The following is a 17,980-nucleotide window of genomic DNA, read 5'->3' on the forward strand; positions in this document are numbered from 1 at the left end:
AACCAACAAAAATCCTAATTTCCTTAGGATTATAACAAAGACAAGAGGCAGGGCAAAAATGGCTTCCGGGAGTACTTGCCTGAAATCAGATGGTAAGAACATAAGAAAAAGAGTGAGTTTAGAGTGTAAAAGAAGCCAGTTACCTCATAAAGAGATAATCAACTTTATCTACTGTTTACTTAGGCCTAGACTAAGAAGTTACAGTGGCAGTGGAAATTCTAGGGGCTGGAACCAAGGAAATGAACAAACTAAAAGTGCTCTTCACCCAAAAAGGCCAAAAAGTGGAATCCACATTAGAAAGAGATAGAGCAGAGAAAATATTTTAGCATCAGCCCAACAATCCCAGGTCTCTAATCCGGAACTGTCTAAAGAAGACAGTAGAACAAGACCTACGGGTAACATAAGCCAGGCCTATGGTGATCTAACAGATCTTCAGCATAGTCCTTTTATTACTGGCTCAAAGTCCATGTGTCCAATGCTTCAAAGGCCAAAACTCAAAATGTCAGAGTTTGGAGTAAGGAAAGCTTTATTGATAGAGAAGTTGCCAACCTAGAAGGTGGGAGCCCTAATAGTACCTCAAATCCATCTTAAGAAAGTACAAAGTTCAGCCTTCTTTTATGTCAAGGGAAGAGAAACAGGAGGGGCTATTTTTGTAAAACTGAAACCGCAAGCAGAATTCCCCTAATGACTAGCATGACTGTATGCAAGACTAAACAGAAATTATTAGCCTGAAGGCCATGGGAACAAAGTAGGTTTGAACAAGATGGAGTCAAAGTGAGACTGAGCATTTCATTCTGTTATACTTTCCCCAAGTGATCGTTGTAAAAAGCTTAAAATGAAAAGGGGAACGGAAGTCTTAAGGGGCTATAACCTATTTCATTTTCAGACTTAAACAGATTATAAAACTTTTTAAGGAGAAGGAGAAGTAAACTGAAGTCCCTGGTCCAGAATAGTTTCCAGATCTGAAAAGTAAACACAGTTGGGATGTAAATGGTTGAAGGCTGATGAGATTTTTGACAGCAAATGCCCATTTCTGATAATTTTCTAGGATTCCTAGAAAAGAAGTCAATGATTCCCTTACTTAATTCTGCTCAGGAATTTTATTAATAACAATTACTTCTACACTCCTTCAATTTTATTATTCATGAATTCTTCTAATCACAGAGACTTTGACATAAGTAGAAGTGTAACGTTCGAGCGATTAAGATCTGTCACTGTTCCGGCAGCCCTGAGGGGGCCTGGGTCCTTTTCACCAAGGCAGTAGAGAGTTACAGATCAGAGAAATTTAGCAAAAGTAAGATTTATGAAAGTACTTTTCAAGAGAGAAATGGGCTATGCCAGCGATGACCATAGCCCCACAGAATTTGGAAAGTATACCTTATACTGGCCCTTGATGGGTGGTTACAGGAGTGGTGTTAAATGATTGGCAAGTGAGGTCAATTTATTAACCTTTATTGCTTATGCAGTTACTTAGAATTCAGCATGTTATAATTAGATTCATAAACTTTAGTGCATATGTATGATAGTATGTTAGTATAATGGGGCTAAGGTTAAGGAAAGCCAGTACATGTACTAAGTGCACAAATGCCAGTGGCCAAATTGAACCAGCAGTTATTTTTGTGTTTTTTACTTCCTTGTATTCCAGGATGTTATGGTAATCTTTAACTGTAAAATGGGTGTTTCCGAGAGGTCCTAAGGGAGGTCTCTGGGTTGGGCCTTCATTCCCCCATCCTTCATGTCTATCCGTCTGTCTAACAGAAGGGTTAAGGTCTTACACTACAAGTTACATACATTAGGTTAAAAATCAAGTCAAAAACAGTTCTTTGTTAGTGGTCTTAAAATTCAAAATAGCATTTAGAATTTTTAATCAAAAAGCTTTCAGGGAGGGGGAAGCAAAGTAACTCCTACTCAAAGAAAGATCTGGGACACCTAACATCATCTAACTCTAAAAATGAGGAAACACAAAAAGAGATTATGTATCTTGCCAGAAGTCGTGGTGCTAGTTAGAGACATAACAAAATCTAGAAGCTATTCCTTCCAAAATGAAAGCTTCTCTCTCTAAACAAGTCATCTTTTAGTTCTATATCTATTGTTCAGTTCAATGTTCAACTTCCCCTTCGAAATTGTGCATAAATATACATATGAATATAAAATTAATCAAATGATTTCCTTAACCTTTCCCGCTATACATAAAGCTATGAAAGGCAAGGTCAGCATTCTCTTAACCATAGGCAAAAGCACAGTAATTTTCTCATTAATACTTATCTTCCATCTCATAACTCATATAAAATATTAAAACCATGACTCATCCAAGTTTCCAGATTTCCTAAAAATGAATTTCTGTAGAACATCCCATGTATCTTCGTTTAATCCATCAACTTACTTTACAGTGGTAACCGAAATTTACCCACCTTCCTCATTCACACACAGCCAAGCCTGAGAATCCACAAAGTGAAAAATATGCCTTTTGAAGGCTGCTCCTGGAGCACACTGTGTTCAGCGAATTTAGAGTTGAAACTAATATGTAAAGCTAAGGCGTACTCCCATCTACGTACATTTCTCTGAATCTTTATCCATAATTCAAAATCTAGTTCAAATGAAGACTATTTCATGAAATCTTTTCTAGCAAATGCAATCACAGCAATTTCTCCCTCCTAGGACATTCTACTGTGTTCAGTTTAAGAACTATATATTTAGCATACCCTGTCTTTTGTTCAGAGACACCTCAAGTGTGCCCTTAGCTCTACCACTTCTTCCTACCACTGATCTGCTGGACAAATGTGACCCTCGCATTGACCTTTTTGTTCCCCAAGTATAGGTTTGTGTGTGTCTGTGTGTGCGCGCACACGCGTGTGGAGTGGGGGAGAGAGAAAATGTCCTTATCCCATAACTCAACTGAAGCAAATTGGAATTTTCAAAAGGGGCTCTCCAAAATACAAAAGGAAAAACAAAATTGTAACAACAATGGCAAAATCATAGAAACAGTCTTCTTTACAGTGCACATTTTTTAACTGCCACATAAATGTAGTCTAACCAGAGATAGATTTGGCTGATTTAATTTTGAGGTATTACATACAGGCCCTTGGTTCTTGCTTTCACTACTCTGTATACCCCAGATGCCATAAGCCTAATTTAAAGAATATTCACTCTTGAACCTTTGTGCCAATAATCTCTGTGGGTCCTGGGCCACCTCCATGCTTCCTCTGATTTCAGACTGCCCCGCCTTGCATCTGGACAGATACCCCAGCATAAATACCCAAGTTCTGACTTTCTATGCCTTGAAAAAAACTCTTTTACCCTTTGGCAAGTCACTGTGGCTTTAGCAACTCCCTATCAACCTTCCTCTCAAAATTCGAACATGTTCACTAAGCAGATTCTAAGGAAAACCAAACACTTACATAAAACACATTTCAAGCTCTCTCCAGGCATTCATGTTCATATACATATTTTAGAGTCTAGCGACCTCATGGCCTCAAACAAGAAGCACCACCTTCCAGAAACCTCTTTCCTTGTGTAATTCTCTGCCAACTTCTTTCCTTGCACCCTTCGTTCTTTACCCAAAACCAACAGCCACAGATTTCTTAGGCCACCTACCCTCATCTGGCACTCTCATTAAGTTCCTCTCTGGAACGAGTGCTCTTAATTTTCTGTTAATTTGAAAAGCAGAAAAGACTGACATCTCCAACCCTTCTAAGAAGAAGCTGACAATTCTTTCTTGTTTCTCAGATCCTTGAAGTAGCCTCCCTCAGAGTCGTTGCAAAAATCTGTATATTGCAATTAAGCAGCGTTAAAATGTGCTTATAAAAAAATGCACATCTAGTAAGAAAAGGTCATTCTCTTATGCTTTCTGTTATTTTTTCTATTATTATTAGTCAAATCAACTTACTTAAAATATTAACTTTTTTTCCTCAATATATTTTGCCCCCTTCTCTTCTTTCTTTTTAAAGAAGATAGCAGCCTCTGTAATTCATTACTTCAGGGAAGGCAGGCCAAGGAGTAGCTTGGAAGTCTTTCTCGCTTTGAAATTTCAAAAGCCAAAACCCAATGGAGAACTTAGAGAGTTCACCAACATCAACAGAGTGGCTTTGAAGAAGTGTGATGGGGAAATCATTCACCCCAGACTGAAAATATATCCTGGTGAGGAGATCAAGGCAACAGCCACAGCTTTTCAGAGCACACAGGTCTCTAAAGGCACCCTGCAAAACCTCTCGAACCCAACAGTGTTGCCTGTAGGTAAGTGGAAGCAACAGAACATCATGGGATCTGAGAAGACAATGCAGAGTAGGACCCTGGATTTCTTCACTTTGACTTATATGAACTGCATATCAGTGTCAATGCTAGCTTAGCATGTTCAAATTCCCGGAAATGAGTATGGCACAGCTCTGGAGGATAAGAAATTCCCCAAAGGAATTGAGATCAAATTTTCCTTACTGAATTAAATTACTTTTTTAAGAAACAAAAATTTGCCTTATTTTTTGTGACACTGAATTTGTAGAATGGGATTTATATTTCTAATTTACTCCTATACCCTGTTTTTCTGATTACTTTTATGATATTCAAATACAAAAACCAGACTTAAACTTGTATATCACTGGAACTGTCAGAAGGCCTTAAATTTAATTAGTACTGAGTGTGAAAATTCAGTGATTAATATTATCAAATCATAAAATCTTTGAACTTGAAGCATTAAAAAATCTTTTATTCAAATCTCTTTATTTCACAGATGAGGAAACTAAGGCCCAGAAAGTTAAATTATCCAGGTTATACTAAAACATCACGTTTGTTTTCCTTCCAGAATAATCTTTATGTTCTAAAGGTTGACAGTCATATTGTCAGACATCTTCTTGAACAGTGAGCCTCATTAACAAACACCTTAATAAAGCTACTTAAATGTATGATGCATATTTAAAATTGTCCTCCCAAGTCCCACTCTAGTGTTCAAACTCCTTTTGGGAGTGCTCGGGATATTGGTCCAGATTATCTCCTATATTTCTACTGCTGTAAGAATGTCCATTTGTCTGGACCACTGGATGATGATCTCCTGTATGTGATTGTATCTTTTAGCCTTTCACTCTATCTTCAGAAAAACATCAAGTGCATCATTTTTATCAGGGTTTATTTCACTCAGGGATGTCTCTAGAGAGCATTAAAACTAGAAGATTGAAAAAGGCCTCAGGCCTTGAAGGAGATGTGGCTTTGCCAGATGGTGCTGAATTGTTAAACACCTTTGATAGAAATCAACTGCATACATAGATCCACGTTGTTTCTAACTAATGTCACTTTGTCCTCAGAATGTAAATGTGTCTTGCATTTTTACATTTTCTTTTCTCGAGGCTGTGCCTGGCTTCATTTTAACCTGATTTAACTTTTACAAAAGGTAGGGTAACTCATAAGAATTTGAAGAGGTAAGAAAAAAGACTTGAGTATGTTCCTAATATAAGCAATTTCCCCCAAATCTTCCAGTCTTCAAGAGTCTTTCTTCCCTTTAATATCTGTAAAAAAAAAAAAATAATAACAAGAGTTGGGTGGCATCAGGGGAGAGATAAATAGGCAGAGCACAGAAGATTTTTAGGGCAGTGAAAACATTCTGAAGGATTACTATAATGATGATTATATGTCATCATACCATTGTCCAAACCCATAGACTCTACAACACCGAAAGTGAACTGTAACGTAAACTATGGATTTTAAGTGACTGTGATGTGTCAATGTAGGTTTATCTTTGCCAGAAAAATATACCACTCTGGTAAGTGATGTTGATAATGGGGGAGGCTCTGCATGTATGGGAGCAGGGAGTATATGAGAAATCTCTGTACCTTCTTTTCAACTTTGCTATAAACATAAACTGTTCTAAAAAAAATAAAATAAAATATTTTTTGATAATAAAAAATAAAAGAAAAAAGGAGCCCCACAGCCCCACAAGCACACCATAGTGGGAAATGAAGCTTCTCCATAACATTTCTTAGATTGTTGACTCTAGATCTAACTTTAGATTTAAGTCTCAATCTCCCATTACTCTATCTTGTGCACTGCAGCTACCTCTTCTCCATATACTCAAGTGAAGACAGAGCTCCTCCTCCTGCATTTTCAAGAGCACCATTAACTCAAGGGTATTGCATCCATTTTTACTAAAGGCATGGAAATAATTGAGAGAGATAATGGAACAAAATTAGAAATGACTTTAAAATGAATATTTAGACATTTTTCTTTCAAAGTTCCGTAGTTATCACCACCACAGGGAAATTCTCAGTAGTTGCCTGTTTTTCTTGGTCTTTATTTAGTAAGATTTGCTGTGTCTCACTGTTGCCTTCTATCCTAATACCTGTCTACTCTCTACTACCTTCCTTAGGCCCCTTCAACTCATTTACGCCTTCCACATGCCATATTAGAACCCCTAACTTCCTCCTTCTTAATCATGTAGCATAATTTATTTTCACAATTAATTTATTCTCCACTCCAGACTAAGTTCTAAGACCTATTTTCATATAACCTAAAGTCCTGTTAACAAAATTTCTTAAACAAATAAGCCACATAGTCCCATGACTAATGATCACATTCCTATGTGATGTAGGAACAGCAGAACAAATTCCTTTTTCTAATAATTACTATTTTTTTCAAAATGTGGAAGTTTTGAGCCTCTTTGGGTCTCAGAGAGGCAGTCATTACACAGAGATTCACAAGTGTAAGTACCTTCATTCCAGCAGTGTATTCCAGCTCACGCATGATCAAGCCATCTTGAAAATGTGGTCTAGTTACAACTGTACTTCCAAAAATAGGTCCTGCATAGTGGACCATAATTCGAAACAGATGCCATTATTTAAAACTGTCCTTCATTTTAGACGTTTTGAGGTAGTTTATTAGAAGTCTGCAATAGAACCTTTAAAAAAGGTGGCATTTCCTCAAGCCTAGGCTTATGGTGTCAGAATACTGTACAGTGAAACAATCATTTGAGTCATATGAGTCATTTGGCATCCCTAGGAAGTAAGCTTCTAACTTGAGAGACATTGTTGGATGGAAGGTAAGCAATCTTTACTAAGAAGTTGCCCTAAAAAATGATTTTGTATGATGAGAAGTGATGATATCATCATACCCATGAGAAGCTCCAGGGCTTCTAGTGACCTGTAGAAATAATCTAAGGAAATCTTTGCATCAGTGAAAGGTAGCCAATTCCCAGACAACTTTAATGCTCTTGTTCCAAGTGATCACAGACAAGTGCATTCTGACTGCATTATCACCTCCAGTACTTCCTGTTGCAAAGGAAATTATTGACTCATTCAGTGAACCTCTTTTATGAAGTACTTCACAACATTCTATCCACATTGAAATCAAGTAAGAGACTATGTTGAGTCACATCATTAAATGAGCTAGCTCTAATGGTGATATTTTAACTCACATATGCATTGACATTTGTGTCTCCTCCATTATCCTTTCTCAGGATGTTGATGAAAAGTTGTCTCTTCACTCTTTGGTACAATGCCTATCACAGAGTAAGATTGTGTTCTCACCAATAGAATAATCTACTAACTTGGATTTGTTTTTATCAGTAGAATGATCACTGGGTGGCAGTTTTACTTGAACTAGTTTATAGATCAAGTACTTGCTGTTTAGTTATATAAATTATTTGAATATGTTTCTTCATAGAAATGTTAATTTGTATGTTATCTAATTTTTCAAAAGGCATGTTCACCATGAAAGAAAATTTTAATTCAAAATACAAAGTCAGTTATTATCAATTTTCTTGTCTCTGATTTGAACTTATACCTAAAAATCAAGAATATCACCAAAACAGCCTATGTTTGAACATACCTCATTGAAATTAAAATTTCCTAGAAGATCTTTTCTAGTAGAAAAAAAGAAACAATATTTACTTATTCTTTTCATTTTAAAAAATTCTATTTTTTCTAAAAGTTAATGATCAACAAAGCCAGAAATCAATTCCAGGATCTTTGCTATGTAATACTGGGTAACTTTCATCCATTCATTTGTTCATTCACATCTTTAATATTTATTGAGGTCTGCTACGCACAGGATAAAGTGATTTTGACAATTGGGTAGAACAACAGACTTTTGCCATGATGGTCACAAGACTGCTTCTTCCAGATTTCAAAGGGACAATACTCTTGGCCAAATATAAGTTTAAATGTGTTAATTGCACCAATGTAACTAGGATTAGTTTTCCAAACAAGAGACAAAGAAAAATTACTGCTTACATTGAACTTAGTGACATACAGGCAATGATGAAACTTAAAAACATTGAAAAATGTCCTAATATTTTAGCTCACCTTCCACCAAGAGCCTGAGGGGTGAACTTTTTGGTGGTTGTTTGTTTGTGCCTAGGCAAGTGGAAACAGACGTGGTGGCAAACTTGCAAAGCAATGTATTTGTGCACTGTGATTCACAGAACCCAGTGTTTAAGAAACATTCCTCTAGAGGAGAGACAGGGAGCAGGGACAGAAAAGACACTATTAAAGTGATAAAAGCTAATGTTCTCAAATGAGAGTTTCTCACTGCTTCAGTTTGTAAAATAAAATCACAATTTTTAAAGTATATCAAATACACTTGATATAAACACATGAGCAAAATTGCATGGTGTAAAAAACCCACATCACTTGTAAACTAGAACTCATTGTTTATGCACTTGTATGAAAACATGACTCAGTGTTACTGTTGCTGAAAGGCTTTACCCTAATCTGTAATCGCATTTAGAAAAGTATATTGGTACAAGCATCATGGTTAAGTCAAGTTCTGCTTGAATTAATACTCAATACCTCATGCTTGGATTGTTGTAACCTCCTGATTATCTTCCAGTCTCTCCACTACAATTGATCCTCAGACCACTTCCAGATTCATCTAATCTAACTAAAACAATGCTTAGTCTAAAGTATGCTCATTGAGTGGCTCCCCATTGTCTAATAAATAAAGTAAGAAATCTTCATCCTGTCATTTGAAGTTCTCTACAACACGACATCAATCTAACCCTCTATCTGATAGATAACCCTCCACTCCATCTGCACAGGTTTTCACACCGTCCTCCAAGTAAACAATACTGATCTCCTTCTCCATAATCTTGTTTATGCTGTTTCTCCAGATGTTACTGTGTTAGAAGTTTATGGAAAAATACAGCTCCTTGAAGAAACTTTCCTAATCTTTTCTTCCCACAATGATTTTTTTCTCCCTTTGAATTTCTAGAGCAGTTTCTCAAACTCAACACAACTGATACTTTGGTCCAGGTAATTTTTGTGTTGGGAGGCTGTCCTGTGCACTGCAAGATGTTTAGTAGCATTCTTTGCCTCTACTCTATTGGTGACTCAAAAAAGTCCCCCCAATAGTGATACACAAAAATGTTTCCAGATATTGTAATTGTATGCTAAGGGGACAAAATCATCTCCCGTTGTGCCAGATCATTATTTTCTCTATCATCCATATTGGCATTTAAAAATATTTTGCATGTATGTTTCTTGCCTCTTAAGTCAGATAATTTTAGGACAAGTATCGTATCCTACCTTAATTTGAATCTCTAATAGAGCACTGTAGCGAATGCTCAATAAATATTTAAAATCTAAAAAAAAAAGGTCACATACTATATGATTCCAGCTATATGACATGCTGGAAAAGACAAAAGTGTAGAAAAGATGAGTGGTTGCCAGGGGTGGGTGTGTGGAGGAATAGGCAGCACTGAGTATTTTTAAGGCAGTAAAAATATTCTACATGATATCATTATAATGGATACATGTCATTATACCTTTGTCCAAACCCGTAATGTGTACAATACCCAGAGTGAACCCTAAAGTAAACTAAGAACTTTGTATGATTGTGATGTGTCAGTGTAGGTTCATTCTTGCTTAAAAAAAAAAAAAAAAAAAGTACCATTCTGGTGAGTGATGTGACAATAGGCAAGGTTATCTGTGTGTGTGTGTGTGTGTGTGTGTGTGTGTGTGTGTGTGTGTGTGTGTAGGGGGTAGGGGGCAAGGGCATTAGGAAATCCTTGTATCTTTCTTTCAGTTTTGTTGTAAACCTAAAACTTCTCTAAAAAAAAAAAAAAGCCTTTTTTAAAAAGCTGATTTTTGGGGATAATTAATAAAATCAATAAAACTCTAGCTAAACTGATTGGGACAAAAAGGGAATACACAAATTACCAATATCAAAATGAAACACGTGATATCACTATAGTTTCTATAGATATTAAAAAGATAAGAGAATATTTTAAATATATGTAATAGATTTATTACTCTGGAGGAGTCTTCTTTGAGGAAACTACCATGAAAGAAAAACGAAATGTGCTGGCTGGAAAATTACTGCTTGCTATGTCCATGGGAACATGGGCTGTCACCCATAGGAACGTAACATTCTAACAATAAGCTTTCTGCTTCTGTACCCCTGCTTGCACACCCGACCTGTGGGTCGACAGGTAATGAATAGAAAAAAAATAGACCTTTGCATTTAGACAGAATGAAGAATGGGATTTGGGTCTTAAAAACCCTGTACCTCTACATTTCGGGGCTGCTTAATTTGGGGTCTGCATACCCCTGGCGGACCCAACTGACTGAATAAAGAGTGTGCTTCCTATAACTCACTGAGTTCTGGTGGTCCGTGTGTCTTTCAGGGGCTGGCGGCTACGACAACAACAACAACAACAACAAAAACTTTCTAATAATGAAATAGTTCAGTGACACAGTTCATGCCGAGCCCACAATATTGAAGCCTATTATGCAATAAACTTTCCCCTTGGCACAACATACATTTGTACACATGGGTGCGTGCACACGCTTTTTACTGTTACTTTCAAACATGAACAGGCAGCCAAAGATTGCCTGACATTTGAGAAAAAGCCTCTAACAAATAAAAGGAGAAATTGGAGACAAGACAGAAAGCTGAGCAAACTTAAATTATGCTGAATTTTCTCAGAGATTGAATAGAGGATTCCTTAAATAAGAAAAGAAAAATTCTGGGGAAAATTTTTAAAAACTCTTTTAAAATATAGGATATGAGAAATAAAATATTCAAAAATATACATAAAGTTTAAGAACTCTTTCAGGAAGTGTAAAGAGGAAATGATAGAAATAAGGAAAACGTATAAATAATATAACATCAATACAGGGAATTTGAAAAATAGTAAGAGTTCCTGAAAGAAAAAAAACAGAATGCTGGAGAAAATGAGATTTAAAAAAATGTTTAAAATTTTCTCAGAACTGAGAGATTTTAGTTTGGAGTTGAAAGTATCCACCTAGTGACCAAACCAATGGGTAAAATAAACCCAACACCAGATCCTATAATTGTAGACTTTCCAAATCCAAGAATACAGTAATGCAAAAAATAAACTTAATATATTTTAATTCAAGTATTTATATCACAAGACATTACACTAAGTACCATCAGACATACAAAAAGAAGCTAAAGATCTTCCCTATCTCCAAAGGTATAAAGAAACAAAAAATGAGGTATAAGTGAATATCTCATTATCATAATTACAATCATAGGATATCAAACACTGTATTTTCTTCTTATCTTGGTTTTTGTCTTCAGATTTGTTTATTTGTTTGTTTGTTTGTTTGTAAATAGAAACTACTTTGGAGTGTCTCAGCCTGTGGTATTCCGCACACATCAAATGAGGAAAGCTAGCCCTTTCTGAGCTCTCTTCACTGGTACACACATAACTCACAATCATATATACACATACTCGCACACACACAAAAATTATACAAACATTTTCACATGCTTACGTGTTTGGACACACACACACAAATTGTATCCTTGTAAACTTTTTTATAAACCAATCCACTTTTTCATTTTTAAATTCTTGACATTACAGAACTAAACTGAAATTTATTAACATTCCGCTCTTACATTTCTTATCGACAAGGCTTGTTCTGGTAGTCAGGGAGGAAAGCTTAGTTTCTTATTTTTCCAGAATAGAAGAGGATGGAGCTACCTGAGATTAGAATGAGATCTATAATTCATACTCTTTTTTCCTTTTTTAAAAATATATTCTTACCTCTTATCTTCTCTTGTATTTTGCTAGACTTTCAAAAGTTTGCTTGATATTCAGATTAGCTAATAGTGTCTTCTAATCATTGTATACCATGCCTCCTTAACAGCTCTCAATTTTCCCCAGTGCTTCTACTACCAGCTTTTCAACAGCAACCAAAATCAATTCTTCCCTGCTCTGGGCACTGCCTCCTGTCTCACCCACAAGCCTGCCCCTGCCATCCCACTGGCCACCATTAGAGCAATTCAAAAACCTAAGCCTTCAGCAGCCTCAGAAAATGTATCTCCCAGCACCTCTGAAGTAATAAGTAAAAGTAAGAAAGACAATGGGTGTACTAAGCTCTCAGCAGGCAACCGACTCTTATTTCCTTCCTATTTGCATTCTGGAGGAGGGGTGAGTATAAAACAGGACCTGAAAAAAATGTTTCAGAAGCTAAGAGTGCCAGCCAGATACATAGAATTCCTTATACCTAGAGCTAATGTGATTCGTATTCTAGTCAAATTGTTTCTTTCTTTATAATCATACTTTTCTTTATATAAAAAGAGAGGGGGGGAAAGAGAGTATTATTATTATTATTATCATTATAACTCTTATGGAAGACAACTCTCAAGATCCTGGGCAGTGAACTATTTTTATTTTTTCAACTATTTATATTTTATCAATCATTCAATCATTTACCAAGACAGCACATGAAGTGAACTTGTCATGTTGTACAGCCTTCAATCTATTTCCACAGAGACATCTCTATGTTATAGATAATGCTTGCATGACCTCTCCAGCCTATGGCAATGCCTTCTGTGTCTCCCACATTTGTCACTACTCTAGATTAAGCTTTTACCCCTAGGCCCTTGTTAAAATGTACATCTGTTAACCAGGAGGTTAACAGAAGAGTCCATCTGTTTGTCCAGAAAACAGTCTCCCAGCAGCCTGTCACAGTGTTCAATGAGAAGGCAGCTGGGTATTGTGAACGTAGCTGGATTCCAGGCCTATCTTAGCTACTCACTTGCAGGTTTTAAGCCTCAGTTTCCCCAGATTTGTTTTTCTATCACCAAGAAACTTTACTCACAGAATTATACTCAACGGAATTGTACTCACTGACCTCTAAGATTCTGTCTTATCTTAAAATTCAGTGATTCTGTATTCTAAACATAATGTATACTCTGATGCCTCAGTCACCAAGAACAAAGTTTGATTATTAAAAAAAATATATAAAAATTGTATTTTAAATGTCCATTCAACAATATCCACAAATGTGATTTCAAAATAATGCAAATAATTCTGGCAGGTTAAATTTAGAAGAGTTCTATTAAAACCAATTCAACAAAATTCTCTGGCACTATTCCCGGAACATTTTTATTTGATTGGGAATTGTTTAAATTTTAATCCATTTTTAAGCCCTCTCTCTCCCAATTGTGTTTCTCTTAGAATGTCGCATTTGAAATATTGACTATAATTGCACTGACTCTCTTATTAAATCATGTATCTCAGCAGTGTTTCTGCTACCCATTTGGATATTTTTCCATCCACACGTAGAATGTGCGGTGGGGTGGAGAGAATGCATTTTTACAGTGTGGGTGTATTTTTGTGGATTCCCCTTCTCTTCCAAGACTGCCTGCCAAAGGCCCATTTCTCTCCCATATTAACATCAATACTACCTACCACTATGCTCTTGCTTCTCTTATCTTTCCCTCTTCCTTCTAAAACATTTAGGAAAATAGCAAAGCTATTTTCTATCTTCCTAAACATCCTCCCAGCACAAACTCTAGAAAAGCAAACAAACAAACAAACAAACAAAAAATCAAATTATGCAGACCTCATAAATCAAACAAGCTCATTTTCTATAAACTCATAATTGCACAGCTTTCCCTTCCCTGAGCAGTGCTTCTATGCTACTCCCAAATTTTATTAATGTCAGATCTCAATCTTCATTGGCCTTGGGAAGAGAAAATGAAAATGGTGGCAGCAGAGTCTGGTAGAAAGGCTTTAGACAAGGCCCCCAGTTGATAGCCAAGCCCTATCTTGTGCACAGATCACTTTACATGTGGGTTTTTTTACTCCATACAACCAACTCACAGTTTTTCTTAATGACTCTTTTCCTCCACTCATTCCTTTACTCATCCAACCACTGACGGAGATTGAGATTTACCCTTTTATAATAAGAACTACCATACTTTAAGCAACAAGTATGTACCAGTCACTGGGTTACCCATTTCATATAAATTGTATTCCTTAATCCTCACACAATCTTACAAGTCAGGCATTATCTTAGTTGTTTTAAAACAAGGGAAATTGAAACTTGGGAAGGTTAAATAACTTGCCTAATGTCCACAGACAATAAGGATCTGAGCCTAAATGTGTACCGAAGTCTTTCTCACTGTTTAAAATAGACATTTGTTTAAATGGAATAATAACCAGAAGTTAGTATTGGATAAGTGCAAAAGTGGTAAATCTTATGCTGTAGTTTAATCAAAACTATACTATCCATATATGTGTAGGAAAGACTCAATCAATGACTTCCATGATCTTATTCAGTGACTGGAAATGGTATTTGATAGCAGTAAAGAAAGCTTTCAGCCATAAGTAACAGCCCAAATTTATGGGCCTAAATATATTTTTCTCACACACACAAAAATATCTAGAGCAGTGTTGTCCAACAGAAATATAATATGAACAAAAAACTCAGGTCACATATGTAATTGTAAAGTTTACAGTAGCCACATTCAAAAAATAGAAGAAAACAGGTAAAGTTAATTTTAAAATATTTTATTTAGCCCAATATATTCAATATATTATCATTTCAACATGCAACCCATATTACAAATATTATGACATAACTTACGTTTTTTTTTTTATACTAAGTCTTTGAAATCCGGTGTGCATATGATATTAACAGTATATCTGAATTCAAACTTGTTACGTTTCAAGTGCTCTTTAGCCAGATGTGGCTAGCATATTGGACCACATATGTAAGGGCAGTGGCTGCTAGGGTTAGATTTCTAGTTCAGAGGACTTTTTACCTCATATTTAACACCTCAGGTTTACAAAATGGTTACCAAAGTATCACACATTATATCAGTGTCGCAAGCAAAAACAAGGACAAGGCATCACCAATAAAAACTTTCCCAGAATACCTCTACTGTGTCCCTAAGTGGCCATTTAGCACAAGAGGGACTGAGGAAGTGAGAAATTAGATTTTTCTAATTTCCAGTGGAAAAATATAAAGAATGGGGTTGGAAATAGAAATATATTTGCAAACTGGCTAAGTCAAGCACAGGCATTGATTTAAAAAAAGAAAAGAAAAGAAAAGAACATGTTTTAAACCAATAAAAATTCCAGGAATCACAGACACATGTTCTGCTTCATTTTGCAATATTTATATAACATTTAACTAAATAATAAATAGGTTTTTCTTTTAGAATAACACCTACTTAGCTCACTTATGTCATTTGCCAGCTAACATATTTGAAAGGAAAGAGCAGTGGAGCATCAGGAAGGAAGCATCTGGGGAGAAAAATGGTTCTCAGAAGACAAGGGTATCAACCTCACTTTTCCCATAGATCTTTCCATGGTGAGTCCTCTATGAATACATGAGTGCACATACCCAACACCAAATGCAACACTATTTGTTCAATTCCTACCAAGCTTATGTCATTTTTCACTTTAATACATCACAATGGAAATACATTTTAACAGTTTATAATTATTCCTAGTCATCTCTTTCCAAAACTAAATTATAGCAATAAAGAGATCTAAACTAATATGATCTTATTATCAAAAAAAATTCTGAAATTACCTTAATAGAAATAAAAAAGAACTTTAGCTTCAGAAAAATGAATAATATTAGTTTTGACATAATAAACATTGAAATTTGGTTAACAAGAACTGAAATAAATTATGAACAATCTATACAGTAGATAGTTTTAATTCATCTACATAATTGTAAAGCTACTAAATGTTATGATAAACTTAAGTATATATTCTAAGGTATTTTTGTTTGTTCTCTCTTTTCACAAAAATTCTGAAAATACTTTTAATTGTCTTAAACCATGAGATGACATGGCATATTTTATTTAATAGTAGAAAACTAAACTATAATAAAGTCATTTTGTATCATAAATTAAAGCTGGCATTTTGTTTATTCAATTTTAAATATGTATGCATACATGTATATGCAAACTTTGTATAACTAATGGTCTAATTATTCAAACAATTCACTAGGTCATCTAATGAGATTGTGTGAAACAAAGTTGCCATGAACTAGAATATAGGCCACATTGCATGAATTTACAATTACGAGCATGAAATTTCTCAGATGAAAACATGAATGAAATTAAACCATCAGAGAAATTAGGTCAATAGCATAATCTTTAACTATAATCTCCTGAGATTTGCATTTTGAAAAGAAGTAGAAATCCTTGGATTCTGCTGAGAAAGATAATCCCATTATAACTTCACTATGCTGTAGCAAGTGAGATGAACTTTATACCACATTATAGGAAGGACCTCACCACCACAAAGCCCCAGTTTTAAGAGGTTTTGTGATTGTTGCTTAATACATTGAAAACCAAATAAAAGAACAGTTTGTGCAACCTAATATTACCACTAGTACCATTAATAGCACTTGAAATCCTCTTTTCTTTTTAAATGCTTGATGGCATGTTAGATGGTTGCTCAGCCCCTGAACACATGTGGATGCCTTACTTCTATATTCTATGACACACATTCTATATGCACACCATAAATCAGTCAGTGACTCCTTAGGGACATAATCTCAGTGCATGAACTACCAATGGATCATACTTCCCTGTCATTATGGTATTGAGTAAATACACACTCAGAGCTGTTAACACCGCCCTGGGCTTTGACATCCACCACCATGTGGGCTGCCGAGGACCAGCTACACTAACACTGTGTATGGATCTGCTACATGGCCATTGTGATACATTTCTTGGAGACCTTAAAATGATGCTCTATCACTTAAAAATGATGTCAGAGCACAGTGTTTTATTTGAGAATACTGTCAAATTGATGATTACTTCAAAATTTAAGATATAAAAATGAGAATTCTTTCATTCTAATTAACTAAAATTAAAAAGCATGAGGGAGCTAATTTATAATAAAATAGTAACTATGATTTTACCTCCATCACCTCTCCTTGACTTATACACACAGAAGCAAAAGACCTTTCATGTTGTAGTCTTTGACGAAAGCGTGGAGAGAGGGAGAAGTTATACCTCAGAGCATCAATGTTAAAATTAAATGTTAAATCCTTGTTCCTAGGCCTATTTATGCGCCCCTTCATGTGACTCAACCCTCCTCTCTACTGTCTACTCTCTACCCTTCCCTATCTGCTCTTCTCTTTACACACCCTTTCTGAAGAAAAAGATAATAATGATCCGTCTATGGCCATGCTACCCTGAACAAGCTCAATCCCATCTGATCTCAGAAGCTAAGCAGGGTCAGGCTTGGTTAGTACTTGAATGGGAGACCACTTACGAAAGCCAGGTTCTGTAGGCATAAAAAATTAAAAAGTAAAGGATTGTAAACTGACAAAGTCCTTGCAATCTGTGAGGTCAATCAAGGGTTGCCTCTTCTAAAAAGAAAAAAAAAAGAAAAAAAATTCTATCTTCTTACAGAGTAATTCAGCTATCACACGCACCCAAATCCAACAAAGCAATACCTTTTGCGTATCCAAAAGCATATTAACCAGCTGTGCTTAACTCTTTCACTTTCTATGAATATTTGCTGAAATAAAGGAAAACTATCATGATTTCATATCTTCACTGATACGACTTTTAACTATCTTTTAGGAAGCCGATCTTGACAGGTTTATTTTTTTATTTTTTTAATGGATTTTTCTATTACAAATGGATCAAATGTTTAAACAATCTAAATTCAAATTGTTTGTGTTCATGAAAAGTGTGTATTGATCTTAAATATAATTCAATAAGTGTGTTACTTAGAAATGAATCTAAACAAGTATGAAAAATAAAT

At 35.5% G+C, this 17,980-nt stretch overlaps 1 pseudogene; it reads left to right on the forward strand.

The window, feature by feature from the left end:
* The first annotated feature begins 17,384 nt into the window (after positions 1 to 17,384).
* LOC118601889 lies at positions 17,385 to 17,503 on the forward strand (annotated as a pseudogene).
* The last annotated feature ends 477 nt before the right edge of the window (positions 17,504 to 17,980 follow it).

Source organism: Rousettus aegyptiacus, unplaced genomic scaffold (genome assembly GCF_014176215.1).
Source record: "Rousettus aegyptiacus isolate mRouAeg1 unplaced genomic scaffold, mRouAeg1.p scaffold_m13_p_4, whole genome shotgun sequence".
Taxonomy (NCBI): Eukaryota; Metazoa; Chordata; class Mammalia; order Chiroptera; family Pteropodidae; genus Rousettus; species Rousettus aegyptiacus.